The sequence below is a fragment of the Nelumbo lutea genome, chromosome 3 (genome assembly GCF_056320005.1).
Source record: "Nelumbo lutea isolate HS-2025 chromosome 3, American lotus-T2T, whole genome shotgun sequence".
NCBI classification, from domain to species: Eukaryota; Viridiplantae; Streptophyta; class Magnoliopsida; order Proteales; family Nelumbonaceae; genus Nelumbo; species Nelumbo lutea.
In genome coordinates, this window is record NC_142686.1 from 95,821,463 (window position 1) to 95,837,218 (window position 15,756).

Genomic DNA, 15,756 nt, shown 5'->3' on the forward strand with positions numbered 1-15,756 from the left:
TTATAGACATGGTAGAAGCATTGTAAAATATGAAAAAAATGATAAAAGCAGCATAGACACCTTTTTAAATTATTATCCTGTTCCAAATCATTAAACAAAGCTAAGAAACTAAGGTTATAGACAAAAGAATACGTTCTAAAGTTGCCCCATAAACCTTAAGATTCAGAGCTTCATGATAGAATGAGTTAAAACAAAATTTAAACTTATAGAAAATGTAAATGGTTGTAACAGATTAACCAAGTAATCTATTATACAAACAAAAATTAATATTTAACTTCTTGTTTGAAATGAATATTGAGCTAGTTCAAAGTGGTAATCATGTAAGTTAGGGAGGCAATAACATTGTTACTCCACTTACCTACAATATTGTCACCAACTTATGTTATAATACTATCTCTTTTACTATACATAGTGCTATTTCATGTCGCTACCCATGGAAGTAATCTATGGGTAGCGACATGAATTATAGATGGTTGTAATAGATTAACCAAGTAATCCATTATACAAACAAAAATTAATATTTAACTTCTTGTTTGAAATGAATATTGAGCTAGCTCAAAGTGGTAATAGTAGAAATTGTTGATAATTGATTTTGATGTATGCTTTGTGAAGAAAAGTAGTAGAAGCTGAAAGGTTTCAGCAAGAGAGAGAGAGAGAGAGAAGAAGAAGAAGAAAAGAGAGTGGGATGTCGCCAGAATTGAATTAGGTTTGGCCACCAACCCCTCTTGATTTATATACTTAAAATAAAAAAATGAAAGATTACAAAGATACCCTTAGTAGGGCGGCTACTCTAAGTAGCTAAACAGTCACAACTTAAAATAACATAAACTAATGGGCCTAAGGCCCAATAACTTCCTAACTGAATAACTTAAATAAAAATAAAACAAAGCTAGGGACTAATAACTTAAAATTAGCCCAACAAACTCAACACTGCCCCTTAAGTTGGGAGTAAATGTCATACATTCCCAACTTGCGTAGATCATGCTCCAGCTTGTTTCTTGCAACACCTTTTGTAAGAACATCAGCAAACTGCAAATCAGAAGCAATGTATGGAAGACAAACTTCCCCTGAGGTCACCCTTTCTCTTATGAAATGTCTGTAAACAGCCTCCCAATACTGGACTTGTGGGGCATGCATGTATTGACTCACCACACTCACTGCATAAGAGATGTCTAGTCTTGTCATACATAAATATAACAACCGCCCCACTAGTCTCTGATATTTTCCAATGTCCTTCACCAACTCACCTTCTGATGCATTAATTATGTGATTCTGATCAATAGGAGTACTAGTTGCCTTTGTTCCAAGTTTCCATGTTTCTTGTAAAAGGCCCAGAACATACTTCCTTTGAGAAATAAAAATTCCATGCTTTGATCTTGCTACTTCAATGCCCAAAAAATACCTCAGCTCCCCAAGATCTTTAATTTCAAATTCTCTATGCAGATTCTTCTTCAAACTGTCAATTTCACTCAAATCATTTCCTATAACTACAACGTCATCCACATAAACTATTAGAACTGACACTAGGGACCCCCTCCGCTTCACAAACAAAGTATGGTCTGATTGAGTCTGAGTATAGCCAATAACAATCAAGGCTTTCCTGAACCTATCAAACCACGCTCTAGGAGACTGTTTTAAACCATAAAGAGACTTCTCCAATCTGCATACCTTCCCCTTTTCAGCATCACTGTGGAAACTAGCAGGAAGATCCATATATACTTCTTGTAGGTCCACATTAAGAAAGGCATTTTTTACATCAAGTTGGAAAAGGGGCCAAGAGTATGAAGCAGCAAGAGAGAGAAGGATCCGGACATAAGTCATTTTTGCAACTAGTGCAAAAGTCTCTAAGTAATCAATGCCATAGGTTTTAGTGTACCATTTTGCAACCAGTCTAGCCTTATACATTTCTATGCTTCCATCTGCCTTGTATTTAACTGTATAAACCCATCTACATCCAACAGTCTCCTTACCCTCTGCTAGATCCACAATCTCCCACGTCTGATTCTTAATTAAAGTTGGCATTTCTTCCTACATAGTTGTCTTCCACTCAGGTTTGGAGAAAGCCTCACTGACACCCTTGGGTATAGACACGGAGTCGAGGGAAGAAAGGAAGGCACGATAAGAAGGAGAAATTCCACTATAGGAGAGATACTGTGAGATACAATGAGCAGTACACTTTCTCTTCCCTTTTCTGAGTGCTATAGGAAGGTCCAGGTCATCTGTAATGGGGTTAGTGGAATCAATAGGAACCGAAACATCAGAGTGATTAAAAGGAATACATGAGTCAGTGTTAGCCAAATCTAGAGTCTCCAAGGAACCGATAGGAGGTGATGTGGGTTCTTCTATAGTGGAATCAACCTCCCTGTGAAGGCGTTGTCGTGAGTAACACTGAGGAACAAGACGCAAGGGAGGTGGTAAGGTAGGTGACATAGGAGGGCCAGATTCAGGAGTGGACATAGGGACTAGAACCGGAAGAGGAATAGAAGGCTCACTTCCTTCCCCAAAACACTCCCCCTGAGAAGAACCCTTCGGGAAAAAAGATGTGGACTCAAAAAAGGTGACATCCATAGTAACATACCGACTCCCAGAGACTGGGCCATAGCAATAGTACCCTTTTTGATTTTCTGCATACCCAAGAAAAGCACACTTCTTTGCCTTTAGATCAAGCTTCGAGCAGTGAGGACCAAGAACATGAGCAAAGCAAACACAACCAAAAACCCTGAGAGGAATGTGAAACATCTCCCCCTCAAGAAAAAGAAGGCTGAATGGGATGCTAAATCCAAGAACATGAGAAGGCACCCTATTAATCAGAAAGACTGCGGTGAGAACTGCATCACACCCCAAAATCGAACTGGGACAGTAGATGTGATCATCATGCTCCTCGCAATCTCAACATTGTGTTTATTCTTCCTTTCTGCTACACCATTTTGCTGTGGACTGTAAGAACAATTGCTCTGATGAATTACTCCATACTCTGATAGATAGTAAGCAAGGTTCTTCTCAAAATATTCCTTGGCATTGTCTGATTTGAACGTTTTCACTTGTACCCCAAACTGTGTTAGCACCATCTGATGAAACTGTCGAACCAAGGATGGTACCTCATCACAGGATCTCATCAAGTAAATCCAAGAATACCGGGAAAAGTCATCCACAAATAAAAGAAATATTGCTAGCTATTGAGTTGGACCTAGTTGTTTTTTATTCTTATTTTAAGCTATTTAGTTGGGAAGTTGTTGGGCTTTAGGCCCATTAGTTTATGTTTTTAAGTTGTGATTGTTCAGCTACATTAGTAGCCACCCTACTAAGGGCATCCTTGTAATATCTCATCCTTTAAGTTAAGTATAAATATAATGAGGGGTTGGCGGCTAGGGTTAATTCAAGAATTCTAGTATCAGAGCAGGGCGAAGGTTCCTTGAGTTGTTTCCTCATGGAGCCCTAGATCGGTCGACTGTATAGTGATTTAAGAGATTGATCAAAATTCTTAGGTAAGCCCAGTTTTTGGATTTTTTTGGTTGATCTGTGTGCCCTGTAGCTGGTCTAGGGTTTCTCATCAAAATTAGGAAAAACTGGAGAAAGGGGAAGAGTCTTGTTTCTGTTGGACTCTTCAATTTTGACCTAGGAAGTGGTGCCCTAATTTTTTAGGGTTCCTTGGAGTTTTCTGTAAGGGGCGGTTCAAATCCTGCCTGATTTGGAGGCTTCTAGAGAGAGCGGCTGCTCTTTTCTCTCTTCTCCCATCCCACAGAAAAGGAATCTTTTGCGGAAAGACAGTCTAGGACACCAGAAAGGTGTTGTTGGTTCCATAAGTGTTTCGTTTGATCTTGTTACATATTTCAGTTATTTTCTTTATATTTTTTAAGAAGCATGGAAGGTCACGGAGTTGAAAATAAGTTCGAGAGTGAAATGGAACCAATGGGAGGAGGTGATGTAGACCTTTTCGGGACTGGGACCATTACTACAATTAGGTTGGATGGTGCAAATTACTTAGAATGGTCACAATCTGCAAAGATGGCCATTGGTGCTCGTGGGAAATTAGGGTATATCATTGGTGAGGAAGTGAAACCCGAAACTAGCAACTCCCGGTGGGTACAAGAGAATTATATGGTGATGACTTAGTTGTGTAATTCCATGTTGCCCCATATAGGTAAAATTTTTTTATGGGCAAATACAACTAAGGAAATATGGGATGGGGTTGCAGAAACCTATTCATAGAGGGAGAATGTTGCTAGGGCTTATCGATTGAGAAATCAGATTATTTCTACAACGCAGGGAGATAGACCTGTTGCAGCCTATTTTTCAGCCCTTAAAACCCAGTGGCAGGAGATTGACCATTTAGAGACATTTGCTTGGGAAACCACTAAGGATGCAACAACCTATCAGAAACATCTAGAGAAGTATAGGGTTTTTGAATTTCTTGCTGGCCTTAATCTTGAGTATGATATTGCAAGACAACATCTTCTTTCTAGGGACAGTGTTACCTTCTCCCAGGCATATGCCTTTGTGTCAGGGGAGGAGAGCAGGAGAGATGTGATGATGAAAAATCCTGTTTCTGATCAGTCTGCCATGGTGAGTACTATGAAACCTAAACAAAGTGGAGATCGGGGTGGCAGTGAAATCAAGAAGGAAGACAAAAGAGATTTGATCTGTGACTACTGTAAGAAGCCTAAACACACAAGAGATACTTGCTGGAAGCTTCACCCACATCTTGTGCCGGCTAGACTGAAAAATAAGAAGGGAAATGCACACATGGCAGTTACTGTTGACATTCTGGCCCCTCCTACTACAGTTGCTCTGGAGTCTGTTGCAGCTGCTGCAGTAAGGGCCAAACTTGAGAGGTATGGGCAACTTTTGAACCAACAGGATATAGCCAGTTCCAGTTCAGCAGCAAGCAGACAACAAGGTACAGGTGGCACTGGTGGAGTCCAATCTACTGCCTTTGCTCACACAGGTAGTTCACACGTCACTGCAAATTATGTTTCTACTTCAGGTAAGGAGGGACCTCCTTGGATTATAGATTCTGGAGCCTCAGAGCACATAACCCATAGTTCTACAATTTTTTCTTCTTACCAGCTTTGTTCTGGCAGAGATAGGGTCTCCATAGCTGATGGATCCCATGTTCCTATTGCCGGGAAGGGATCTATCAAGATTATTGATTCTATTTCTCTACCCTCAGTCCTTCATGTTCCTAGATCGAGAACTAATTTGTTATATGTTAGTAGTTTGATTAAGAACCTGAACTGCTCAGCAATTTTTTCTCTTGGTCATTGTATTTTGTAGGATCTGGATTCAAAGAGGGACGATTGGGAGTGGTCGTGAAGTGAATGGGATCTACCTCCTGGATGTTCTTCCTCTTCATCAAAGTCATCATGTCAGCAGGGATAGTGAGTCAGGGCCTGTGGGTCAAATTATGCTTTGGCATAATCGTTTGGGCCATTTACCTTTTTCTTCTTTGAGTCTTTTGTTTCCAAAACTTTTTGAGTTTGTTAGTTTGTCAAGTTTGGAGTGTGAAGGTTGTCAACTTGGAAAGCATTGTAGACATTCATTTAAATCTAGTAATAAAAGGTGTTCTTCTTTTGATGTTATTCATTCGGATGTGTGGGGACCTTATCATGTTCCTTTTATGGGAGGCTATCAATATTTTCTCTTATTTGTGGATGATTTCTCATGATACTCTTGGATTTACCTAATGAGATCCCGTGATGAAGTACCATCCTTGGTGAGGCAATTTCATCAGATGGTGCTAACACAATTTGGAACAAGAATAAAGGTGTTCAGATCAGATGTTGCCAGGGAATATTTTGAAAAACACATTTGCTTCATCTCTGTTAGAATATGGTGTTGTCCATCAGAGCAATTGTCCCTACAGTCCACAGTAGAATGGTATTGCAGAAAGGAAGAACTGAAACATTGTTGAGATTGCAAGAAGCATGATGAGCACATCTACAGTTCCAATTCGGTTTTGGGTTGATGCAGTTCTCACAGCGGCATATCTGATTAACAGGGTGCCCTCTCATATACTTGGATTCAACACCCCATTCAGTCTCCTTTTTCCTGAGGGGGAGATGTTTCATATTCCTCTCAGGGTGTTTGGGTGTGTCTGCTGTGCACATGTCCTTGGTCCTCACCGCTCAAAGCTTAATCCCAAGGCAAAGAAGTGTGTCTTCCTTGATTATGCAGAAAATCAGAAAGGGTACTGCTGCTATGATCCAGTCTCTAGGAACTGGTATGTTACCATGGATGTCACTTTTTTTGAATCCATGTACTTCTTTTCAAAGAATCCTTCTCAGGGGGAGTGTTTTGGGGAAGTGACTCAGCAGTCTATTCCCCTCCCAGTTCCAGTCCTTGTGTCTACTCCTGTGCTTGACCATCCTGTGTCTACTCCTGTGCTTGATCATCCTGTGTCACCTACCTTACCACCTTCTTTGCATCCTACTTCTCAACATTACTTACGACAGAGACTTCACAAGGAGGTTGATTCCACTACAACAGAACTCACATCACTTTTTGTCGATTCCTTGGAGACTCCAGATTCGACTGACATGGATTTAGGTATTCCTCTTGGTCCCGCTACTGTTTCAGTTCCCATTGATTCTACTAACCCTGTTATAGATAACCTTGATCTTCCTATTGCTCTCAGAAAAGGGAAGAGAAAGTGTACTACTCATTGTATTTCATAGTACTTATCCTACAATGGACTTTCTCCTTCCTACCGTGCTTTCCTTTCCTCCCTTGACTCAGTGCCTATACCCAAGGGTGTTAGTGAGGCTCTCTCCAAACCTGAGTGGAAGACAGCTATGCAGGAAGAGATGACAACTTTGATTAAGAATCAGACATGGGACATTGTGGATCTACCAGAAGGCAAGGAGACAGTTGGATGCAGATGGGTTTACATGGTAAAATATAAGGCAGATGGAAGTGTAGAAAGGTACAAGGCAAGATTTGTTGCAAAAGGGTACACACAGACCTATGGTGTTGATTACTTAGAGACCTTTGCACCGGTTGCAAAGATGACCTCTGTTCGGATACTTCTTTCTCTTGTTGCCTCATACACTTGGCCCTTGTTTCAGCTTGATGTGAAGAATGCTTTCCTAAATGGGGATCTGCAAGAGGAAGTGTCTATGAATCTTCCTGTTGGCTTTTACAGTGATACTGAAAAGGGAAAGGTATGCAGGCTAAAGAAGTCACTTTATGGCTTGAAACAATCTCCAGAGGATGGTTTGACAGATTCAGAAAGGCCTTGATTGCTTTTGGATACACTTAGACTCAATCCGATCATACCTTGTTTGTGAAGCGAAGGGGATCTTTGGTGTCAGTCCTAATTGTTTATGTGGATGATATTGTTGTCACGGGGAATGACCTAAGTGAGATTGATTGTCTGAATAGGAATCCACATAAAGAATTTGAAATTAAGGATCTTGGCGAACTGGGATGCTTCCTAGGCATTGAAGTTACAAGATCAAAACATGGAATTTTTATCTCTCAAAGTATGCCTTGGATCTTTCTTCAAGAGACAAGGAAGCTTGGAACGAAGGCAATTAGTACCCCTATTGATCATAACCATATGATCAATGCATCAGAGGGTGAACCAGTAAAAGACATTGGGACATATCAGAGACTTGTGGGTCGGCTGCTATACTTGTGTATGCCAAGACCAGACATTTCCTATGCAGTAAGTGTGGTAAGCCAATACATGCATGCTCCACGAGTCTAGCATTGGGAGGCAGTTAACAGGATTCTTGCTTATTTGAAGGGACACCCGGGCAGAGACATATTGTTTACTGATCATGAACAGTTGAAACTAGAGGCTTATACAGATGTAGATTGGGCAGGATGCCTTGATGACAGGAGATCAACTTCAAGAGCGTGCACCCTTGTTGGGGTTAACCTTGTCTCATGGAAGAGTAAGAAACAAACAGTGGTGGCAAGATCAAGTGCTGAAGCTGAATACAGGGCCATGGCACATGGAGTTTCAGAATTTCTCTGGATTCGTTCCCTATTAGAAGAAATTGGTGTACAGGTAGAAGAACCTATGATATTATATAGTGATAACCAGGCAGCAATTAACATTGCCCATAACCCAGTCCAGCGTGATCGAACTAAGCACATTGAAGTGGATAGCCATTTTATCAGAGAAAGAGTAACTTTTGGAGAAGTTTGTCTTCCATACATTGCTTTTGATCTGCAGCTTGTAGATGTTCTCACAAAAGGTGTTGCAAAGAACAAGTTGGAGCATGATCTACGCAAGTTGGGAATGTATGACATTTACTCCCAACTTGAGGGGGAGTGTTGAGTTGGGCCTTGTTATTTTTTATTCTTATTTTAAGCTATTTAGTTAGGAAGTTGTTGGGCTTTAGGCCCATTAGTTTATGTTTTTAAGTTGTGACTATTCAACTACATTAGTAGCTGCCCTACTAAGGGCATCCTTGTAATATCTTATCCTTTAAGTTAAGTATAAATATAATGAGGGGTCGGCGGCTAGGGTTAATTCAAGATTTCTAGTTGACTTCCTACTCTTTTCTCCCTCTCTTTTCTTCTCTACTACTGAAATCTTTATCTTCCTCCCCTTTTCCTTTCACAAGAAATTCAACTAAATCTACAATAAGTGATTTCTACTCTAGCCACCCATAGAAGGAACATGGTATGGTCCCCAAACATCAGTATGATTAACATAAAAAACAGATGAACACCTTTTATTACTAGCTTTAAATAAATGTCTACATTGTTTTCCAAGCCGACAGCCTTCACACTCTAAGCTAGACAAATTAACAAACTCAAATAACTTTGGAAATAAGAAACACAAGAAGGAAAAGACAATTGTCCCAAATGATTATGCCAAAGCATAATCTGATCCACTGACTCTGACTCAAAATCCCTGCTAACATGATGACTCTGATGATTTGGAAGCGCATCCAGAAGGTAGATTCCATTCACCTCACGACCACTCTCAATCATCCTCTTTGAAACCAGATCCTGCAAAACACAATGACCAGGAGAAAAATCATTGAGCAATTCAAGTTCTTAGTCAAACTACTAACAGATAAAAAGTTAGTACTCAATCTGGGTACATGGAGGATAGAGGGTAGGCAAATGGAATTAGTTATCTTGACAGACCCCTTCCCAGCAATGGGAACATGGGATCCATTGGCTGTGGAAATTCTGTCTCTGTCAGAGTAGAGTTGGTAAGAAGAGAAAATAGTGGAACTATGAGTCATATGCTCTAAGGCTCCAGAATCTATAATCCAAAGAGGTCCCTCCTTACTTGTAGTAGAAGCATAGTTTGCAATGGCATGTGAACTACCTGTATGAGCAAAGGAAATAGAATGTCCACCACCAGATCCACCTGTACCTAGCTGTCCACCTGATAACGGATTAGGACTGACTGTATCTCGCTGATTAAGTAACTGCCCATATCTCTCAAGTTCGGCCCTCACTGCAGTAGCTGCAACAGACTCCAAAGTAGTTGTAGTAGGGGGCCCAAGTAAGTCACCAGTTACTACCATATTAACATTTTCCTTCTTGTTTTTGAGTCTATTCGGCACAAGGTGAGGGTGAAGCTTCCAACAAGTATCTCTCGTGTGTTTAGGCTTCTTACAGTAGCCATAGATCATGTCTCTCTTATCTTCCTTCCTAATTTCACTGCCACCATGATCTCAACTCTATTTAGGTTTCACAGTACTAACCATAGCTGATTGTTCATGACCCGAATTCTTCATCATCACATTCCTTCTACTCTCTTCCCTTGATACAAAGGCATATGCCTGAGAGAAAGTAACACTATCCCTAGAAAGGATATGTTTCCTTGCAATGTCATACTCGGGATTAAGGCCAGTAAGAAATTCAAAGACTCTATTCTTCTCCAAGAGCTTCTGGTTGATAGCTGCATCCTTACTACTTTCCCAAACCATTGTCTCTAGATGGTCAATCTCCTGCCATAGGATTTTAAGGGCCAAAAAATAAATAGCAATAGGCTTATCTCCTTGTCTGGTAGCAATAACCTGGTTCCTCAACTAGTAGGCCCTAGCAACATTCTCACTCTGTGAATAGGTTTCTGCAACCCCATCCCAAATTTCCTTAGTTGTATTTGCCCACAAAAAGTTTTTACTTATATGAGGCAGTATAGAATTGCACAACCAAGTCATTATATAATTTTCCTATACCCACCAGGAGCAGTTAATCTCAAGTTTCACTTCCTCACTAGTGATATACTCCAACTTCCCACGAGCACCAATGGCCATCTTTGCAGATTATGACCATTCTAAATAGTTTGTACCATCTAACTTAACTGTAGTGATGGTCCCTACCCCGAAAAGGTCTCCTACACCTCCTTACCATTGTCTCGCTTCACTCCCCGGTTTGTTTTCACCTCCGTGGCCCTCCATTAATCCCAAAAAGGGGTTAGAAAATCACTTTAAGATGAAGAAATATGAGATAATTCCCTTCAGGCACCACAAACACCCTTCTGGTACCCTAGATGGTCCTTCTACAAAAGATTCCCTTTCCGTGGGAGCGGGAGAAGAAGAGAGAGAAGAAGCAGCCGCTCCCTCCAGAGGCCTCCAAAACAAGTGGGACTTGAACTGCCCCCTTCAGAAAACTCCAAGGAACCCTATAAACTTAGGGTGCCACTTCCTAGGTCAAAATTGAAGAGTCCTACAAAAACAGGACTCTCCCCCTTTCTCTAGTTCTTCTTGATTTTGATGGGAAACCCTAGACCAGCTACAGGGCAAAACAGATCCACAAAAAAATCCAAAAAACTTGGCTTACTTGAGGTCTTCAATCAGCCTCTCATATCACCATGCAATCGGCCGATCTAGGGCTGCATGATAGAGCAGCTCAAGAAACCTTCGACCTGCTCTAATACTAAGTAGAAATTGCTGATAATTGATTCTGATGTATGCTTTGTGAAGAAAAGTAGTAGAAGCTGAAAGGTTTCAGCAAGAGAGATAGAGAGAAAGAAGAAGAAGAAAAGAGAGTGGGATGTCGCCAGAACTGAAATAGGTCTGGCCACCAACCCCTCTTGATTTATATACTTAAAATAAAAGAATAAAAGATTACAAAGATACCCTTAGTAGAGCAGCTACTTTAAGTAGCTGAACAATCACAACTTAAAATAACATAAACTAATGGGCCTAAGGCCCAATAACTTCCTAACTGAATAACTTAAATAAAAATAAAACAAAGCTGGGCCCAATAACTTAAAATCGGCCCAAACTCAACAGTAATCATGTAAGTTAGGAAGGCAATAACATTGTTACTCCACATATCTACAATTTTGTCACCAACTTATGTTATAATACTCTCTTTTACTATACATAGTGCTATTTCATGACTATCCATGGAAGTGGAAATGGAAATATGCCGTGGAAGCTATCTCTTGTACTCCACATAGTGTTGGTAGTGTTCATTGGGTAATATGTCGATTCCAATAAAATTTCTTGTCGCTACCCATGGAAATGGAAATATGTCATGGATATATTAAGGAAATTAGGGACATTTAAGCCATGCTTTGGAGGAAGTAATAGAAACCATAAAAGTGAAGGTTGCACTTTGCGTAAAGACCTTGGATTGCTTTCAGAATTTCTCAGTCACTGACATTTTAAGGGCTTAGAGTGAGGTAGCAGAGTCCTCTAGAGAAAAAGAAAGAATAAGAATGGAATGGAAACCCCCAGAAGGCAGAAAAGTAAAATTGAACTTTGATGGGAGCTCATTGGGGAACCCAGGTTTGGCAAGAATAGGTGGTGCAATCAGAAAATTCGGAGAGTAGGACTTTGGCATTGTATTCAGGACCAATTGGTACTGCAAACTCTACAAAGGCTGAATTGTTGGCATTTGCTACAAGGTTTATGGTTGGCAAAGCAATTGGGCTTTAGACAAGTGGAGGTGGAAGGGGTCTCAAAAGTAAATTATCTCATGGGCAAGTGGTCATAGAAATATCCAATTTTCTTTCAAACATGTTTTCAAGGAAGTGGAAAAGACAGCATAGGACTTAAATGCTGAATTCAAGTGGGTAAGGAGTGCAAATAGGTTAGCTGATTCCTTTGCTAAACAAGGGGCTGAAAGGTAGCATTTGTTTTGGGCTTCTTTGAAAATTGGCTTTTGATATTTGGGAGTTAACTTTTACATAAAGATTGTCAACAGTCTTGGTTGAACAGAGAAAAGAACAAGAATAATCTTAGAGGTGTCAAGAATAATTGACCCCTACCTCAAAGAGTCTCTTATATATTAAAAGATACGTACAATTACAAGAATGCCCATATAGGGCTGAAAGAGAAAAGAAGAATAAGATATATAAGTAATATACAACAGGGACTATACTAATAAGATACATCAAGTTACAGAGTCTCCACACTCCCCCTCAAAATGATGCCTAGACAATAGCATCAGTTTGTCTATAAGAAAGAGATGTCAAACTCTAGTCATAGATTTGGTGAAGATATTAACAATCTGCATGTCCAAGGCTACATGAGGAGGCGATATAGACCCAGTAGTGAAAACATCTTGGATGAAGTGGCAGTCCACCTTGATGTGCTTTGTCCTCTCATGGAAGACAGGGTTAGATGCAATCTTGATAGCACTTGTATTGTCTGCATAGAGAGGAATAGGATTAGGAAGCTAAATGCCAAGATCCATAAAGAGAGATCGTAACCAAACAATCTCACTACAAACGGAAGACATGGCCCTATACTCTGCTTCAGTGGAAGACTTGGAGATTGTTTGTTGTTTCTTACACTTCCAAGAGATGAGTGAATCACCCATAAAAACACACCACCCAGAAGTGGACCTACGAGTGTCTAGACAACTAGCCCAATCCGCATCAACATATGCTCTCAACTGAATAGGAGAGGAGAACAGTCCCCGAGAAGATGTGCTTCTAACATATCAAATGATGCGATGAACAACAATCATATGAGGTTGACGAGGAGCAGAAACAAATTGACTAACAATCTAAATAGCGCGAGAAATATCAAGCCAGGTCATAGTGAGATAAATGAGGGACCCCACAAGCTGACGATACAAGGTAGCACCGAAAAGTAATGGACCTTCAGATTTAGACAGCTTAGGATTTAGCTTCATAGGTGTATCCACATGCTTTTCATCAGTAAGACCAACAAGTTTAACAAGGTCAGAGGCATACTTTTGCTGACAAACAAAATACCCTTTATCACTACGATGTACTTCCAGTCCTAGGAAATAGGTGAGAGGGCCCAAATCCTTCATGTGAAAGGAATTATGAAGTAATAGTTTCAATTCATGAATGCCCTCAGCGTCATTCCCAGTCAACATGTCATGAACATATAGTAGGAAAATGGTAATACCCTGAGGCCGACGCCTAACGAAGAGAGAGTGATCAAAAGAACTCTGGCTATATCCAACAACAACTACAACATTGCGAAAACGTTCAAACCATGGCTGGGAGCTTGTTTTAGACCATATAGAGATTTTTTGAGACGACATACTAAAGAAGGATCTTTGCAATATCCAAGAAGAGGCTTCATGTAGACCATCTCCTTCAACTGACCATGAAGAAAGGCATTCTTCACATCAAGTTGGCATATGGTCCAAGACTGAGTGGCAAACACTACTAAAGGAACATGGACCGTGGTGATCTTTGCAATAGGAGCAAAGGTTTCTTCATAGTCGACATACCATACTCTTGACTATATCCCTAAGCAACTAAATGTGCCTTGTATCGATCAAAAGATCCATCAGATTTCAGCTTGATGTTGTAAACCCAACAACTCTTATTCTCATGTAAAGCATGAATCTTACATCCATGGCTTCTTTCCAATGAGGGCTATTATTAGCTTCCTGGTAGGAGCGAGAGCAGGCAAAGAGCTATGGTTTAAAGGAAAACCATAGCACTCAGGAGGTCTAGACATACGAGTAGAACGACGAAGAGGAACAAAAGTATGTAGAGTGTCTGAAGTAGAGGTATCACTTACAGGAGCAGTGGTAAGATGATGATCTGAAACAGGGGGAAGGAGAGTCGAAGACGCAGGGGCTGGAGCACATAACCACATGCGAGAGAAGACGAGAAGGTCCTTCTCAGTAGGAGGTGGAGCATCCTGTGAATCAAAGTTTGGCAAAACAGAAACAAACGGTAAAAACAGTTTAGCAATTCCAACAAAAAAGGAAATGTGCTCAAGAAAAACAACATTATGTGATATACGAATGCGACGAATAGAGGGATCATAACAAAGAAATCCTTTGTGATCAGGGTTGTAACCCACAAAGGCACACATGGCAGACTATGCAAACAATTTAGAGCATTCACGAGAGGGTAGATGAACAAAGCACACATCCAAAAACATGAAGCGTAGATAAATCTAGAGAGACATATTACCAAGAATAAAGGATTTCTGTAAGGGAGACATATTACCAAGAATAAAGAAAGCAATATAGTTGATCAAAAACACAATTGTATTGGCTGCCTCTACCCAAAAAGAAGGTGGAGTATGGGACTCCTGCAATAATGTCCTCACAACACTAAGGATATGTCCATTCTTGCTCTCGACCACACCATTCTACTAAGGAGTATCTGGACAACTTCATTGCACTTGTATTCCATGATTCTTCAAATAGGGATAAAAATCTCCATGAGTGTATTCTCCCCCTGAATTCGAATAGAGTATACACACGTGTGATTGAAGCCAAACCCATACCATAGTATGAAACAACTTAAATGTTGGGAGCACCTCAGACTTGTGGCGAAGAAAGTATATCCATGTGTACCTAGTACAATCATCAATGAACGACACAGAATATTTGTATCCAAGCCGATAAGTGATAGTTGCAGTCTAGACATCACTATTTATAAGCTCGAAGGGAGAGGTAACATGCTTAGATATGTGAGGAAATGGTAAGGTATGATTCTTACTTAAGCAACATGAAACACAAAATGTATCAAAGGTGTGCAAGGAAGGAACTCTATTCTTAATAAGGCCTGAATCAAACAAAAATTTTAATTTTTCAGCATGTAAATGACCCAAACGTTTATGCCATAAGTGCCAGACATTATTTCTATGACTCTGAATGGAACTAGAAGTGGAGGAACTGAAATAGGCTGATGATGTTGCTATTTGAGACTTCTCGAACTCCAATGCAAATAGACGGCCCAACCTGCGCCCCTTCCCTTTCACCTTCCCAGTGTTTCGGTCCCGAATCATGCATCCATCCTGAGAGAAGATGAGAATGTTGCCTTCATCAATTAATTGGTCAACAGAAGTCAAATTTGTAGTGAGGTTAGGAACGAGAAGGGTATTGGTAAGAGGGAAAGATGTAGTGGGTGAAAGCTTAAGAGACAGATCACTACTACCAATGATGTTTAACTTTTCACCATTGGCAGTAACAATATGTTTGTGATGGGTTTCAGTAGGGTTGCTTGGTTGGTTAGGGTAGGCTCCTGTCATGTGGTTGGTAGCTCCAGATTCAATGATCGAAATATGAGAAGGAGAAGCACAATAACAGGAAAACTCAGCAGGTAAGCCGATGGCAGAAAGAGCAAAAGAAATAGCAGATGATACCAGTTGTCGAATGTTTTCCTCAACCATAGATGCCAGAGAATCACCTTTAACAAAAGAATCACCATTGGTAGTAGATTTCTTATTCCCATGTGCTACAACAGCAGTGTCAATTCCATAGCTTGATCCTTCTAGTTTTATAGGAGTAATATTGTCTCTATCGAAGGCCATTTCAATAAGAAAACAACAGTCCAGTCACAAGGATATCAGAGACAACCAAATTCAGCAATCAAGAACTCAA

General features: G+C 40.3%; 1 protein-coding gene across 5 annotated transcripts in view; it reads left to right on the forward strand.

Moving 5' to 3' along the window:
- PRP39-2 (Tetratricopeptide repeat (TPR)-like superfamily protein) overlaps positions 1 to 15,756 on the forward strand; it is an 89,141-nt gene that overhangs the window by 43,675 nt on the left and 29,710 nt on the right. The window lies entirely within an intron of this gene.